Genomic DNA, 18,715 nt, shown 5'->3' with positions numbered 1-18,715 from the left:
GCCAATTTCAAGGGCCATGTTCTTTCTCTCTTTATTATTACTGTGAATCATAACAATATCAACAGCATAGTTTTTTCTTTTCTATGTCTCATTTGATATGAGTGTATTGATTGATGGCCTTGGCCTTGCAAGGTGCAAACTGTTGGTTTATTTTCTTCTTTACTGCTGTACTGCTGGATCTATAATAAAAAAAAATATTAAAAAAAAAATTGCATGCTCTATCTAAATCATGAAAGAAAAAATTTGGGTTCAGTGTCCCTGAATGGGAAACAATGCTTATTTAAAAAATGTTATAGTTAATATCAATGATGTGTAAAAACAAGCGTTATAGCTCTCTGAAAAAATACGAGAGCACAGAGTGAAGTGGGAGCAGCTTTTTAAACTAGAAAAAAAGGCATGAAATTTTAGAGCCCAAAAAAATGGTGTGAAATTATGTCATGATGAGGTAAATAGCGGCATCGCATGCGCGCATAATTGAAAAAAGAACCTCAGTGAATGCAGAGGTAATAAGGGTTTAACGGTAAGTGTTTTTAATAATAAGCCCCCACATTCCAATACTGATACTGTATTTCATGATGCTTAAAGGAAAATAAAAACAACCTGTCCCATGACCTATACTGTATATAGCACATATAGCAGCGAGCCAAACCAGTAATGAAACATATCAGCAGAGGTAATGGTAGAGGAGTATAATGTCAATCTGTAAAGGGAAGCAGCAGATGAATCCCTGCAACCAAATTTACAGAAAGCCTTATGAGTAGATTTCCTATAGGTGAAAACATGGTATCGTCAGACAATACTCCCTTCACATCCCTCAGACAAACACTGTACTTAGGGGTCAATTTATCAAAGCGTCAACTAAAAATATGCTTGAATCCCGCATCGTATTTGTCGCAAGATTTATTTGCCATAGTTATCAAAGCATCAAGATTGTCAAATGTTGAAATTTGTGACGTAACATACGCTCCCGCGATCACAATCCGACGCAGATCGATGCTTGCTTCATTACAGATGTTCCGGATTCACATTCGACTCTATTTGACCCTTTTCAAAATTTATTAAACATTTAACAGGTACACTTGCGTCTATTCCGACGCAGCTTACCTAGTTTTCAATCCACCACCCTTGAGGCCGCAGATGCAATAGAACTCAATGGGAGTCTGAAAACAGAAAGCTTATGTTCGATGCTGCAAGACAATGAAGCATATTGTATAATAAATGTAATTATGCATTATGTTACATCTTTGTCTCTCGTTACAAGGCTATTTTTACTGTCATAGCAGACAGTTAACAATGAATATGCTTAATATTTAAATCTGCTAACCTTTTTTGACGCTGAAGGAGGATATTAATGAACTATCATAATCATTAAGTATAATAAAAAGAATTCATGTTCTTTTACAATACAAAAATATACAGGGAGTGCAGAATTATTAGGCAAATGAGTATTTTGACCACATCATCCTCTTTATGCATGTTGTCTTACTCCAAGCTGTATAGGCTCGAAAGCCTACTACCAATTAAGCATATTAGGTGATGTGCATCTCTGTAATGAGAAGGGGTGTGGTCTAATGACATCAACACCCTATATCAGGTGTGCATAATTATTAGGCAACTTCCTTTCCTTTGGCAAAATGGGTCAAAAGAAGGACTTGACAGGCTCAGAAAAGTCAAAAATAGTGAGATATCTTGCAGAGGGATGCAGCACTCTTAAAATTGCAAAGCTTCTGAAGCGTGATCATCGAACAATCAAGCGTTTCATTCAAAATAGTCAACAGGGTCGCAAGAAGCGTGTGGAAAAACCAAGGCGCAAAATAACTGCCCATGAACTGAGAAAAGTCAAGCGTGCAGCTGCCAAGATGCCACTTGCCACCAGTTTGGCCATATTTCAGAGCTGCAACATCACTGGAGTGCCCAAAAGCACAAGGTGTGCAATACTTAGAGACATGGCCAAGGTAAGAAAGGCTGAAAGACGACCACCACTGAACAAGACACACAAGCTGAAACGTCAAGACTGGGCCAAGATATATCTCAAGACTGATTTTTCTAAGGTTTTATGGACTGATGAAATGAGAGTGAGTCTTGATGGGCCAGATGGATGGGCCCGTGGCTGGATTGGTAAAGGGCAGAGAGCTCCAGTCTGACTCAGATGCCAGCAAGGTGGAGGTGGAGTACTGGTTTGGGCTGGTATCATCAAAGATGAGCTTGTGGGGCCTTTTCGGGTTGAGGATGGAGTCAAGCTCAACTCCCAGTCCTACTGCCAGTTTCTGGAAGACACCTTCTTCAAGCAGTGGTACAGGAAGAAGTCTGCATCCTTCAAAAAAAACATGATTTTCATGCAGGACAATGCTCCATCACACGCGTCCAAGTACTCCACAGCGTGGCTGGCAAGAAAGGGTATAAAAGAAGAAAATCTAATGACATGGCCTCCTTGTTCACCTGATCTGAACCCCATTGAGAACCTGTGGTCCATCATCAAATGTGAGATTTACAAGGAGGGAAAACAGTACACCTCTCTGAACAGTGTCTGGGAGGCTGTGGTTGCTGCTGCACGCAATGTTGATGGTGAACAGATCAAAACACTGACAGAATCCATGGATGGCAGGCTTTTGAGTGTCCTTGCAAAGAAAGGTGGCTATATTGGGCACTGATTTGTTTTTGTTTTGTTTTTGAATGTCAGAAATGTATATTTGTGAATGTTGAGATGTTATATTGGTTTCACTGGTAAAAATAAATAATTGAAATGGGTATATATTTGTTTTTTGTTAAGTTGCCTAATAATTATGCACAGTAATAGTCACCTGCACACACATATATTCCCCTAAAATAGCTAAAACTAAAAACAAACTAAAAACTACTTCCAAAAATATTCAGCTTTGATATTAATGAGTTTTTTGGGTTCATTGAGAACATGGTTGTTGTTCAATAATAAAATTAATCCTCAAAAATACAACTTGCCTAATAATTCTGCACTCCCTGTATTAATATGGTTAACTGCTGTTCTAATGGTACGGTAATAGCTTATAGTATACTCTAAATCATGTTTGGAAATGTTTTTAAACAATTATTATATTTTCTTATTTATAAACTTCTAAATGCACAATTCGACCTCAAAAACGAAACACAATCTGGTGACACAGATATAAATCTCATATGTGGCGTCATTGTTGACGCTGATAATATTATATGGATTAAAAATATATACATTATGGTTGCCATAGAAATAGGAATAATAATCACATGATTAATGAAAGCCAATCAAAATTTCATATGCTTAGTGATTTGTGGCGAAGATATTATTATATAATAGTATATTTGATCCAATATGGTGCATCCAAGTGCTATTTCTATTGGCAAAATAGTTATCCCAGTATATGGGATGAACAAATACTTTCCTCGGAGATTTGGAGGAGTTCTTGGAGTGCGACAGGAAAGTCGCGATCATATCAAATACGAAATGATGAGCAGAATGTACAGAGTTTCGGGTACTAAAAGGACGCAACGACAATGTTTGGGTCATTTTAGTGACTTAAGACGACGGCAACCAGACTATTATCAGTCCATAATATCACTCATCAGGACTTGTAAGTGTCCTTTTTTATATGATGATGACATTAGTCCACACTTTGTCACAACAATATTAGTTGACACATTAACATTAAAAAAATAGATAATAATTATATATATATATACCCTGTATATATATATATATATATATATATATATATATATATATATATATATATATATATATATATTTATATATTTATACACAGTATATATTTATATATATATATATATAAATGGATCTAATTTTTACATACATGTTAATATCTTCACAGATTTAGCATGCAGAAGAAACCGTATCCCCCGTTATGTACGGCCAGTCAATATGAGCACCCCAGTCAGCGATAGATCATAAACACAGCTCCCACTGTCTCTTCTCCAGGATCCAGTAGGAGAGGACTCAGGGAGTGAATCTGAATTCCCTGATGATATCCCCGGTAATCTTCAACACTAACACAATGTTTGCAGTCTTTAACACTAAAATGATAGTTTAAACAAAGTTAATTAATGCTGCAGGATACTTTAATTAATTGTCTCTTATTTTGGTAAAAATGTTTATACAAGTTTTTCATCATGTGGTCAAAACAGTCTATAACAATTATGTGTATAATATAGTCCTTGTCACATATTTCTCATCCTAACAATGAGTTGTGTTTGTGCTTCATGTGTGACAGCTGACCCAGAGGAATCAATTCCTGACGATCCTGCCACAGCCGTATCGCCAGCCATGGCAGAGGATCAGGTGGCTGTAAGAGAATGTAAGAATATAGTTTGTTTTAACACTTGTATCTTGATAATGAATTGGTAAAACATATATTTTTTTATTTTTATAGATGCCGACCAGATCCAATTCTTCCAGAATTGTTTGGCCAACTGTCTGAGGCCTTACAACATATTGTTGTGACAATTAGAAACATTAGGGACGCACTTGGTGGAGATCTTTAAATTTATTATTTTTTTTACATTTTTGTTCTGATATATTTTCTGTTTTTCTGTTTCTGGTTTAAATAAATTTCTTAAATATGTGTAGAATAAAAAAATTATGAAAAAATCATGGTGCACTAGTAGATATAGAGATAAAAATTAAATAAATACATAACATGATATAGCTAACTTCCTTTTTGTTTTTGGGATACATCTATTTGCACCATGTTTAATGCATGTAATACAAGTCCCACTCTATACTTCACACCAAATTGTATGCAACAATTTTTGCACCATATTTGATGCAATACTTTCAAACAACCCACAAACTTGTGTAATTTTCAACCACTTTTGATTGGAAAATGCATAATCACTAACTAATCAAATTGTCCTTGATCACTCATCAGAACTTGTAAGTGCCATTTGTTACATTGTGTATTATACTTTGAAAATATGTTTAAGAAATTAGTATTAAAGTTAAACATTGATGATGACATAATATTTTAGACAATAATTTTAAAATTCAAATGATGTTTGATTCAATATAATCTTAAGATGATAGCTCAAAAGGATAGCCCACCTAATTTTAAACTGTCATGATTCAGATACAGCAGAAATTAAAATCACCTCTTTACTGCCATGCTATTTTCAGTGTATTTCTTCCTTCTTTTGAATTTCTTTTTCAGTAAGAAATGTCATCTTATATGCCAGCCCATTTTATAACACCTGTGTAGGGGTGGTTTTTAAAAATAGATTTCAATCAGGGGGGGTTACACAGAGAGAAAACTGGCCCAGCTCTTAAAATATCCATTGATTGCAAAAAATCTCTTTTGCGCTCTCCCCCTCTCTTTTGTGCTCTCTCCCCCCTCTCTTTTGCACTCTCTCTCTCTCCCCTCTCTTTTGTGCTCTCTCTCTTCCCCCTCTCTTTTGCGCTTTCTCTCCCCCTCTCTTTTGCTATCTCTCTCTCCCCTCTCTTTTGCTCTCTCTCCCCTCTCTCTTTTGCTCTCTCTCTCTCCCCTCTCTTTTGCTCTCTCTCCCCCACTCTCTTTTGCTATCCCCCCTCTCTCTCTCCCCCCTCTCTTTTGCTCTCTCTCCCCTTCTTTTGCTCTCTCTCTTCCCCTCTTTTGCTCTCTCCCCCTCTCTTTCACTCTTTCTCTCGCCCCCTCTCTTTTGCTCTCTCTCTCTCCCCCTCTCTCTATCCCCCTCTCTCTCCCCCCTTTCTTTTGCACTCTCTCCCCCTCTCTTTTGCTCTCTCTCCCCCCTTTCTTTTGTGCTCTCCCCCCTCTCTTTTGCGCGCTCTCTCTCCCCCTCTTTTGCTCTCTCTCTTCCCCCTATATTTTGCTCTCTCTCTCCCCCTCTCTTTTGCTCTCTCTCCCTCTATTTTTCTCTCTCTCTCTTGCCCTCTCTTATGCTCTCTCTTTTACCCTCTCTCTTTTGCTCTTTCCTCTCTCTTTTGCTCTTTTCCCTATTTTTTGTTCTCTCTCCCCTCTATTTTGCTCTTTCCCCTCTCTTTTGCTCTCTCTCCCCTCTCTTTTGCTCTTTCCCCTCTCTTTTGCTCTCTCCCCCTCTCTTTCTCTCTCTCTCCCCCCTCTCTTTTGATCTCTCTCTCTCTCCAGCGCGCGCACCTGCCCCATCGCACCCGTCCCGCCAATGTCATGCCCGACCACGCCCGGTCATGCCCACTCCCTTCCACCATTGACAGCAGATCAGGTAGACTCTAAGGCAAGGTGTGTTGGTCCTCACAGTGTCTCTACTGCGCATGACAGCTTCGGACAAACACACTTGGCCTTTTATATTATAGGATATATATATATATATATATATATATATATATATATATATATATATATATATATACACAAGTATGTACAAAGATATATGTACAAATTCTAGCATTAATAATCATTAAAAAAAACATGAGTTAAAAGCATATCATGACTTCTAGAAATACAAATACACATTAATTTATGTGAAAGTATCATATAACAGATTTTTTTGTAAAACAAATAATTATAAAAATATGAGATATCGCTTTCTATGAGATATTGTTTGTTGAGGTATAAATCTATCTATTTCTTTTTTTTTTTTAATAATTTTTTATTGAGGTTTTTGCATCACAAACATAAGACATAATACACCATTCTGTCAAAAGAACGAAACACATACAAAATTGACCGAAGTATTTCGGTAACAATATAACATATTGGTGAAAGGCTAATGGAACCTCAGTTTTTCGATAATATGTCATAAATGACTGACCAGTTAGAGATATAGGTTAAGGCCCCATGGGCCAATTGCATAGAAGACAGAGGATATCTGATGGCCAAATGTCCAGCTCCTTAGGAGCTTCAAAAATCGCGTAAGTGCGTATATAGAGAAGGGGAGGGGGGGGAAATTCAGCGGGTAAGCACCGCTATATATAGGGGGGAAAGGGTGGAGGGCGGAGCTAAAAATATATAAAAGTATTTTAGGGTATTTGGCGGGAGCTATTATTTTTGCCAGTGAGCTTACTTCTTTTGAGAATATATATTTAGAATACACTAGCTGAGGGTTATTCTATAGCTTTGGGAAAGAAAATTAAGATAAAAAACCGCTCTATGTACGAATATCCCATGTTAGGATTGAGATTCAGGCAAATGACTGCTAGAGATACTAACGTTTGTGTCACCACTGTTATATGGGTGTGCAGTAATAGTCTCAGTAAACTAGATTATAAGCACTGCATTAATCTAGGCTAACTATACATAGAGATTTAACGAATACATAACTTAATTAATAATTAACAAACATTGTAGGCAGGTATGTGCAAAATAGCAACAGTTTTAGCCTTATAAACCCTCCTTTTAAGACGTCAGTAAGTGCACATAATAGAGCTATAGCATAAACTGGATAACCTTGGTAAAATTTTGGCCCTGAGTAAGGAGGTTCAAATGTATTATGGGATAGTTATAAGTGTCTTAAGAAGATAGGCATAGCTTAGTTTTAAGAGAGCCACTAAGTAAGTAAACACCATATAAATTCTCTCAGCGTGGCAGAGCTGGCACATAAAGAAACAACATTTTTAAGGAAAAGTGTAAGCTTAGGAGGGGAATCCGGGAGAGACCCAAGCTTAGAATAAGGTTTGTGTGTCTTAGCTAGCTTAAAGACACATAGTTATCTGGGGTCAAGGATGCGTAAATGGACAGGTTATGAATATAGTTTAACCCCTACATCAATCCTAGGGGACAAAGAGGTATATAACTGCTTACTGGTTCAAGTAGCATGTGTCAATAGTACAATACATGAGCAGTGACTAACTTATGTGAGTATCAAACCCTATATGTCTGTCTCACGAAGGCTTAATAGTTAGAGGTTCTATTATAGATCATTACATTACCAATAATATCTATAAGGAATATAGAATGTAAACACGCAAGTGAAAAACATAAGTACATATCATTATATCTAAAACTTTAGAAATAACCTGTGTAGCACAAATTAAACTTGAGGGGTACAGATGTGAAATACCTTAGTGAACTTATAAATACCCCTGTATGCACAGGCAGTTAATAATTAGACAGCTGTATACATTAAAATGTAACCACATAACTAAAGTTTGAACAGCAGATTTAGTTTAAAGCCCAGTTTTAAGATTACCCAGAAACAGTATTATAAAAAGACATATTCTGAAGTGCAAGATAACATAGCTAGATAAAGCAATTGGGCACTTGAGTGAGTTAGCATAACACACACAGTGATAGACTATTACTAGTGCCTCTGAAACGTACCTTGAACATCATATAACAGTTAATCAACTATAGTAACATTGCATATAAAGGTGCATTAAAATAATAATTACTGGTTGAATAAATATGTAAACAGGTAGATCAGGCAAATTAGCCATCATATAAAATAGAACCTGAGCAGAATCATGTTAGCAGACTATACAAGATTTATATATTGAAAGACTGCTACACATCAGAGTTAAGGCAACTTCTTAGCCCACACCAGTTCTTAGGAATACATGCAAGTCTTTGTCAGCAAGAATAGTCATCCGGCGTTTTGTGTCCCATTCTAAACATGAGTGCTCTCTATAGTTCGCCACATGGCGATAGTTTGCAGCCATCTTCTGAAACTTGGCATAAACCGATTCAACCTTAGGTCTGAAATCTGGGTTCTCCTCCATAGAAGGGTGTCCCTGTGCCCGAGCCGCATCCATGCGACCGGTCGGTCCGCTCTGATTACAAGCCAAGGAGCAGCAAGGCTCTCCAAGTGTGGCGATGTGCAATTTTAGCCCAGTTAGATGACCATCCTCCACATTCTGCTGATTCCGTTCTGGAAGTACTATAACACCTGACTCGTGGGCTGTGGGAAGTAATGCGGTATGCCCCTGGAGTGATTCACAAGCAGCTTCACTTTTAGTGCTAGGTAGCGGGAAAATATATTTCATCGGTGTTAGGTATATTAGGGGCCCTGAGTTAGGTACACTTGAAATGGCCGAATCTCTATCCTCAGTTCTCACTTCATGCCCCTCCATTTTACTTGAGGAAATATTAAAAGCATCCTTTATCTCCTGTTTAAGGGAACTTGTGTGATTGTCTAATGAGGTGATTAAATCATGCAGCATAGAGATTAGCTGGGACTCCATAATGAAACAACACCAATGTCTGATATAAGTAGTTTGCCAATGAGATTGTGAGTTGCGATTATGAGAAACTACTGTTCCTCAAATATAACTGTCTATCTCTTCTTAGCTCACAAGTATAAGTGACTTAAGTGTTAGATTAACTAAATTGCCAGAACGCCTGTACATTAAAAGTGTCTGTACCTGTTGCGCTTCTGCGTCGGACCTTAGAGCTCTGTAGTGCTTTTTCTTGCAGGGTATAGAGGCGTCTTCTCCTTCACTGCTGCTCAGTGGTGTCTGTCAGTAATGGCGCTCTTTTGCGCCTTTCAATTAGCAAGACGCTAATGCGGGCATACCACAGAGGCATCTATGAAGTCGTTATACTTCCCTCTGTCTCCTCGTATATACTCCCTCAGTCAGCCGTTCTGTCTATGGTGAGCCTGGGTAGTAGATAGTGCAGTCTTTGGAGTCGGCTCAGCTCGGTATTCCAACCCAGTTCTATTTGCGATATGGTCCCAAGCAAGTTAATCTAACCACCGCATCAAAGTTAGGATAGTTCCTCACTGAAGTGACTTAGTAAGTAGTAGGAGAGATAATAAAATAAAACAGAACAATAAAAAAAAAAGGCTTTTACACTCTTAAATATAGTAAAAATTAGCAAAATTATGCAGGAGCTCTGTCACTTTGCTTCCGTTCAGTTCTCGGGCTAGCTCCGCCCCCCTAAATCTATCTATTTCTTGAACATAGACAGATGAAAAATAAAAGATTAGCTTTAGAGAAATGTACTTGTTCATGGACAGTAATGAAATGGTATAAATAAAGTTGGGAAAAACCTGAATAACCGCGTCATTGATGACTGTTAGTTAACAACAGTCCGATGCTCATCGCGCCATACTTGACGCATGTGTTTTTGATGTTTTTAATAAATAAGGGGATCGTATGTGGATCCACGTCAGTGATGTCTGGCAAGCGTATTGACGGCGGCGAATGTACTGAGATTGACAAATTGACCCCTTAGAGTGGAACTGGGCTTCAATATGTTTAGAAGCGCCTTTCACTGAAGAATCAAGCACATCATGCTTTACCCACCTCCTAAGAATGCAAAGTTTATTTTTTTTAATTATTTTTTTAAATCAGCTTTATATTCAAAAACAAAAGTTCTTGATACAGGATGTAGAGACACAGCTCCTTTTGTGTGTATACATAGGCTGATTGATTCTCCCAAATAACATATCATGTCCTTTGCCACAAATAGAGTCTTTAAGAATCCAAAACTCTTTCTTGGCGTTGTGGACTATTGGTTATCAATATAAATTGAAACTTATAAATGAACTTAAAGTAAACAAAACAATAATAACATTAACAATAACAATATTTCTTAGAGTGTTTTAAGCTGGAACGCCATATTGGGCCCAACTAGATGTATATTTAATAATATGTTTATACTCAGGTTTTCAATATTATATTGTAGTGGTACTCCTCCATTTCAATTAATTCTGAGTTTTTTTGTATCCACCTTAACAGGTGGGGAACCTCTTTACTTTTCCAGTTATTTGCTATCAAAAATTGGATACTGTTCGTCATAATAAAGAAAAGCTCTAGTTTTGGTTTATGTTTCAGTTTTGGAGTTTTGTTTAACAACCATATTAGGGAATCTAGGAGAAATTGAGTTTCCAGAATTTGTTAAATTTCTTTAATAATTTGTCTCCAAAGAGTTTGTATGGACGAGCACCACCACCAAATGTGGACCATGTCGCTTCCCACATGAACGCATCTCCAACATTTATTCTCAGATTTATTAAATAGTCTATCGAGTCTTTGTGGGGTATAATACCATCTGTGTAAAATGTTAAGGTTTAATTCTATAATACTAGAAGATATCGATGCTTTCATTGTGTACTGAAAAATTTGTGAGCATATTTGAGATCATATAATCACACCTAGGTCTCTCTCCCAACTTTCTATATAGTTAAGGATATGTCCAGGTTGGTTCTGAACCAGTATTGTAGATTTTGGAAATTGTGTGTCTTGTGGGATTGTTTTGTGTGTACAATAGTTCAAAATTAGTAAGAGGCCTGGTCATGTTTTTGGTTAGTGAGTTTTTTGTAAAAAAGTGGTGTAGTCTATGGTAAGTAAATTATTGAAGCAGGTTAATCCTTGGGTAATTATGGTCTTTTGTTGTTTAATCTGCTCATTTTCTATAAGAAGGTATGCAGGTAAATCTTTGCGGTTTTCAAGCGCCCCGTGTTCTAGTATGTGAAGGTCTAGATTTAATTCTCCATTATTGATTAGTGAAGTTAGAGGTTAAGGTTTGGAGGAGATAAAGGGAAATTGTATGAGAGCTGCTTCCCACATGTCAAGGGTCTCCACAATGATTGGGTTTGTAGTGTTTATGATATTCCTGACTTTATTAAACAACCAGCATATTTCACTGATACGCAGAGTATAAAGGCATTCTAATTCTATATCGGTCCATCTTTTATAAGGTGAGTCAGTGTATGTATAAATCTAAGATTCGTTGTAGAAAGATGGGAATTTGGACGCCTGTAAATTAGGTAAATCTAAACCTACTTGGTTCTTTTGTTTCATCATTATGGATTTATTTATTCTGTTATTGTTTTCTGTTCCATGTAAATGAGCTAAGGGCTTTTTGTAACAACGTGATGTAAAATTTCTGAAGGGAAATCGGTATTGTTGCAGGAGATACAATAAGCGGGTGAATATATTCATCTTAATTAGATTGATGTGACCCAGACATGAAATGTTTTTATTTCTCCATCTGGACAGGTCATTTATTATTTTATCTTTTAGAGGCTTGTAGTTATGATGAAAGAGTGTGTCTAGTGTCGTGGTAATATTAACACCCAAGTATTGTAGAGATGGGGAACACTATTTAAAGGGGGTTACTTTCTTCACCTTGTCTAACGTTTTGTTGTTACGTTCAGTATTTCGGATTTAGATAGGTTTATCAGGAAGTTAGAATGATCGTGGAAAATTTGTAATTTTGTGATAATAATGGGGATAGATTTTTTCAGGGTTGGCTAGTGTAAATAGAATATCATCAGCGTAAAGGAAAATAGTGTAAGTTTGTTCTCTACTTGTAAGACCTTCTATGTCAGTGTTATTACGGATCTTCACGGCGAATGTCTCTATCATGCATGCAAATAGTAGGGGAGATAACAGGCATCCCTGCCTAGTACCATTTATTATGTTGAAGGGTTCTGAGAGTATTCTGTTGAAAGGAATCCTTGCGCTTGGGTGTGAGTACAGTGCAAAGATACTGTGTATTATTGTATCTCCAAAGCCCATGTGGTGTAATGTGTATTGTAGGAAGTCCCAGTCGACACGGTCAAAAGGCATGTCCGCATCCGTGGATAAGAGGACCAGCAGAGTCTTATGTTCTTGCTGTCTTTCGCATCCCTACCCGGTATGAACCCCATTTGGTCTGGATAGGAGGCAAAGTTTTTAAACTGAGGTATATCTCATCAGTAACACGCTTGTGGACTCTCGCCACTTATATGAAAGAAAACCATGTTTACTAATCAGCTGATTGTTTCACCTGTAGGCTAGCTCAGATATCCTCAAAATGTGGCCTGTAAGGGAGGCCTGAGGACAGATTTGAAAACCAGTGACAGACATACATACATACACATGTCTAAAGATGTATATGTATGTATATATAAATATATATATATATATGTGTGTGTGTGTGTGTGTGTATGTGTATACATATGTATTTATGTATCTATATGTGTATATATGTATTTACAGACATATATACACTTATAAACACATAAATATATATGAATATATATATAGAGATATATAGAAGTGCATTAGAGCCCTTTGCAGTTAAAGTGACACTAAACCCAAAAAAATTATTTCGTGACTCTGATAGATGATACAATTTTAAACAACATTTCAATTTACTTCTATTATCTAATTTGCTTCATGCTTTAGATATCCTTTGTTGAAGAAATAGCAATGCACATGGGTGAGCCTATCAAACGAGGCATCTCTATGTAGCCAACAATCAGTAGCTACTGAGCCTATTCGGATATGGTTTTCAGCAAAGTATATGAAGAGAATGAAGCTAATCATATAATAGAAGTAAATTAGAAAGTTGTTTAATATTGCGCGCTCTTTCTACATTGTAAAAGAAAAAACATTAGGTTTCATGTCCCTTTAAGTAGATGAAAACATGAAAAAAACATATTTATGTCATATTCATATTTAATAAAGGTTTAAACAATGTATTTCACATTCCAATAAATATTTCACATTCCAATATTCTGCAAATAGCAGAATATGTTCTGTGTATTTATAAATAGATATTTCTATATATCTGTATATATCTATACCTATATATAATCACATATATATATATATATATACAGTATATAAATATATATATATAGTACAAAAACACCATACCATCATATATATATATATATATATATATATATATATATATATATATATATATATATATATATATATATATATATATAGTATACATATATATAAAAATTAGACATGTGCGATTCGATTCGGTCCGAATCGAAATTCAGACGAATTTGTCGAATTCGGAGATTCGGATCAATTCGAATTTCCGAATTGCGGTAGTGCCGAATCTACCGGATAAATCCGAATTGATTCGAATTTATTCGGTAGATTCGGATGGATTTGGATGGCCGTGTATTACACTAGTATTGTACAGTATACTAGTGTAATACACAGCACATCCCACTTAACACTGATCGAAATTCCGAAATTCCGAATCGATTCGAACCGAATCTCCCACGAATCCGAATGAATCCGAAACAAATTCATTCGATTTCTTCCGAATTCGAATCGATCCGAACCGAAATTTGAATCGGTCCGAATCGATCCGAACCGAACAGAATTTTTCGACGCTGCACATATCTAATAAAAATTATTTATGAATAAATAGCAAATACTCTGCAATATGCAGAACATTGGAATGTGATTGAAATATTAATATTTTCATGTCGCATTAGCACATATGAGAATATGTGGTTGGGTTTGCCCGCGAGTGGGGTTTTAGTTTTTTCTCCATTGACTTTTATTGGGGAATACATGAATGCGCATGCGATATTGTAAGTTGGCTTTTTGCGGGCGCCGGCTTAGCGCCAGTGCAATAACTTTTTGCATTTAACTTGTAATACCAGCGCAACCCCACGCACGCAAAACATTTACTTCTAGAGCGATTAGCACTATAGTGAAAGCGTTAAATAGCGCTCCACTTGTAATCTAGCCTTAGTCATTTAGTTCAGTTTTTTTACTTTCTCTTGAAGACATTGAAGTAATTTTTTATTTTTTTTTACTTTTGTTGCATTTTAAATGGATGTTCTGATGCTAAAAACATATTTAAACAGTGCTGTTTCATGCACATTACAGAAATATTTGGAATACAATGCCCCTTTAAAGAAACACAGACAGATGGTTATATTAAAGAACGTCTAAATAGCAAATTAAATCCCGTAAAATGCATTTTAGTTATAGCGTGCTCATATAACCTTATTACAAGCTTGTTAAACAAAGCGAGAGTCCATATGATTTTACATTTCCCTGCAAACGCTACTGCACGGAAGATAATGAAGACAGTAACTGAAGATACTCCTGCAGTATAACAAAATACTACTTCCTAGGCTTTGACTTTAATGATTTGCAGGAAACAGTTTTATAACCCAGGAATTTGAAGCAAAAACGTTATGTGACCTTTGATTAGTTTTTAGGTCAGAGAACTGTTTCCTGCAAACGCTCAGGTCACAGAACAGGAAGTAGTATTTTGTTGTACTTTGTGGGTATTTCATATAATGTCTCCTCCAAATGACATGATGTGACACATAGCTTTTCTAGCAGTGGTAGCTCTATGATTTAAAAGTGGTTGTTTATAACCATGGGGAGATCTTTAAAGCAAGGGCTTCTGGCTTAGGTGAAAAAATTAATCACAAAGGCTTAACTATATAGTTATACTAAGGTTATCTAAAGAGACATTCTGGATTAGGATTGCAATCTGGTATTATATGTCCATGGGAAATGATAACGGTCATCTCTTTAGCACGCCCTATACTTTTAATGGATAGCGCAGCTGTGCTAAACATTGCTCATGTAACAACGCTAAAAAATATAGAGTGACTTGGGACTTTAAGTAGTTTTAGTAATTTTAAATGCGATCGTAAAATATGCTTGCTGATGGGCTAAGATTGATGTCTCATACTATGACGCGGCTGAACATGCCCCTAAATCTTGGCTAGAATTCACTACACTGCCAGTATCTGTTAGTGGTGCTGTGGGGCACAATAGGGTTACATGCTATAATTAAGGTATGTTATTCGCTCACATTAATGTAATTTGTCTCTCACACCGATATGAGAAAAGTGGTTATTAAATACACTCCTAAAAGAAATATAGGGATTGTGTCCTTGTATGTGATCACTATTAACGTCTTATGATTGGCTATGCCTCAGGACTCATTCTATGACGCGGCTAGACACGCGCCCCCATACCTCAGTTTCGGTTAGATTCCACCACGCTACAACTGTTTGGTAATGGTGGTGATCAGAGTATCGATGTTGTTTACCTATGAACATACTTGAGGTTAATACGAATATGACAATTTTGATTATATATATATAATACATTTTTTTATTTTATATACCAAATCCAGTGAGTGCAGTCCTCTTCTATAATGGATTATTGATGTACCTGACTTGGCACCCTGGTTGATGTCCCTATTGCATTGTGAGTGCAGACACACATGGAATATATATATATTATTACAGGGTAACAATGACTGTGATATGTTAGCAATATGTGGATATGTATTAACAGATGAGGATCTCCCTTGCTTAGGAATATTTTGCCACTGATTTGGCACATTATTTACACAGGGGATATATTATAAATAAGAAATTTTGATTTATGCACTATTTGTTATTATTATATAACACATATCCTTATGTTTGCAATAAGTTTTTTTTAACTATGACAAGAATGTAATTAAGTCAGTATCAACTGTGATACCTCTGTGATTGGTTGTGCACCCTGGTACTACTCTAGAAGGCTAGTGGGAGTGCGCTATCTACTATACTATATATATATATATATATATATATATATATATATATATATATACACACATATATATATAGCGAGAACAGAAACAAACAACCAGCTCAATAACTTGTTCTATGGCGATTTACCACCTAGGTGCAGATTCTTTTCAGCCCAGTAATGCTTTTCACAGAGTAGAACTTTACTTAGTATATCAGTCTGATCCCGCCTATTACGGTCAGTCCATCACCAAAATACCAGGCAATTCCTTTCTGAATAAGGAGCAAGGCAACCCCAGATAATCGTTTTGGCCTTCATTGGGCCTCGTCAGTAAAGTGTAGCCATATTCTGCTAAGCACACTGAGCAAGGAGCCCACGTCTGGTTGCCCCTTTTTCCCTTAGGAAGAAATAATACACATAGAGAGAAGTGCACTCACAAGAATGAACAACCAGCTCGATAACTTGTGTATTATGTCTCCCTTAGGAAAAAAAAGGGGCACCCAGATGTGGACTCCTGGTTTAAACATTTAACATTGTACTTTTGTACTCTGATTTAGTTAATAATTTTGATATATCTGACAGTTTAAAGGGACATTATAAACCAATTTTGATATAAGTGCATGTAATAGACACTACTATAAAGAAGAATATGCACAGATACTGATCTAAAAATCCAGTATAAAACCTTTTAAAAACTTACTTCGAAGCTCCCAGTTTAGCACTGCTGATGAGTTTAGGCTGGGACACCCGTTGAAAGGGGCTGGGAAAACAAGAACAGGAGACAATTCAATTACACAAACAAGAGAAAGCTGGGATCTGTAGACCTTTGGGTCTTGGTTAGGAGTCTGAAAATCAGCAAGTATTAAAAAATAAGCAAAATTATACATTGTTACAAAAACACACCCAGATGGGCTATATAAATGGATCATCTAAAAAACATTTATGCAAAGAAAAATCTAGTGTACAATATCCCTTTAATGTCTTTACTCCCACTGTGTGTATTAAGCTTAAGAGGCCCATTTATCAGACTCGCCAGAAACACATAACCCTGTCCACCTGCTCTGATGAGGCGCCCAGGAATCCTCGGAATTCAACCCGATCGAGTACGATCGGGTTGATTGAAACCCCCCTGCTGGCGGCCGATTGGCCGCGAGTCTGCAGGGGGCGGCGTTGCACCAGAGTGAGCTGCTGGTGCAATGCTGAATACGGAGAGCTTAATGCTCTCCGCATTCAGCGATGTCTGTCGGACCTGATCAGCACTGTCGGATCAGGTCCGACAGACATATGATCATTCGGCCTCATACTGTGTGAATGAAGATGATTTGTATGAACAATGTTGTTGCACCAAACTGAATCAAACTGTAAAATACATATATATATATATATATATATATATATATATATATATATATATATATATATATATATATATATATATATATATGTACAGTATATGTGTGTGTATATGTGTATGTATGTATGTGCACAAATACATAAATATATATATATGTACAGTATATGTGTGTGTATATGTGTATGTATGTATGTGCACAAATACATACATATATATATATGTACTGTATATGTGTGTGTATATGTGTATGTATGTATGTGCACAAATACATACATATATATATATGTACAGTATATGTGTGTGTATATGTGTATGTATGTATGTGCACAAATACATACATATATATATATATGTACAGTATATGTGTGTGTATATGTGTATGTATGTATGTGCACAAATACATACATATATATATATGTACAGTATATGTGTGTGTATATGTGTATGTATGTATGTGCACAAATACATACATATATATATATGTACAGTATATGTGTGTGTATATGTGTATGTATGTATGTGCACAAATACATACATATATATATATGTACAGTATATGTGTGTGTATATGTGTATGTATGTATGTGCACAAATACATACATATATATATATGTACAGTATATGTGTGTGTATATGTGTATGTATGTATGTGCACAAATACATACATATATATATATGTACAGTATATGTGTGTGTATATGTGTATGTATGTATGTGCACAAATACATACATATATATATATGTACAGTATATGTGTGTGTATATGTGTATGTATGTATGTGCACAAATACATACAGCTATATATATACAGTATATGTGTGTGTATATGTGTATGTATGTATGTGCACAAATACATACATATATATATATATGTACAGTATATGTGTGTGTATATGTGTATGTATGTATGTGCACAAATACATACATATATATATATGTACAGTATATGTGTGTGTATATGTGTATGTATGTATGTGCACAAATACATACATATATATATATGTACAGTATATGTGTGTGTATATGTGTATGTATGTATGTGCACAAATACATACATATATATATGTACAGTATATGTGTGTGTATATGTGTATGTATGTATGTGCACAAATACATACAGCTATATATATACAGTATATGTGTGTGTATATGTGTATGTATGTATGTGCACAAATACATACAGCTAT

The sequence above is a fragment of the Bombina bombina genome, chromosome 2 (genome assembly GCF_027579735.1).
Source record: "Bombina bombina isolate aBomBom1 chromosome 2, aBomBom1.pri, whole genome shotgun sequence".
NCBI lineage: Eukaryota > Metazoa > Chordata > Amphibia > Anura > Bombinatoridae > Bombina > Bombina bombina.
This window is presented reverse-complemented; position numbering follows the sequence as displayed.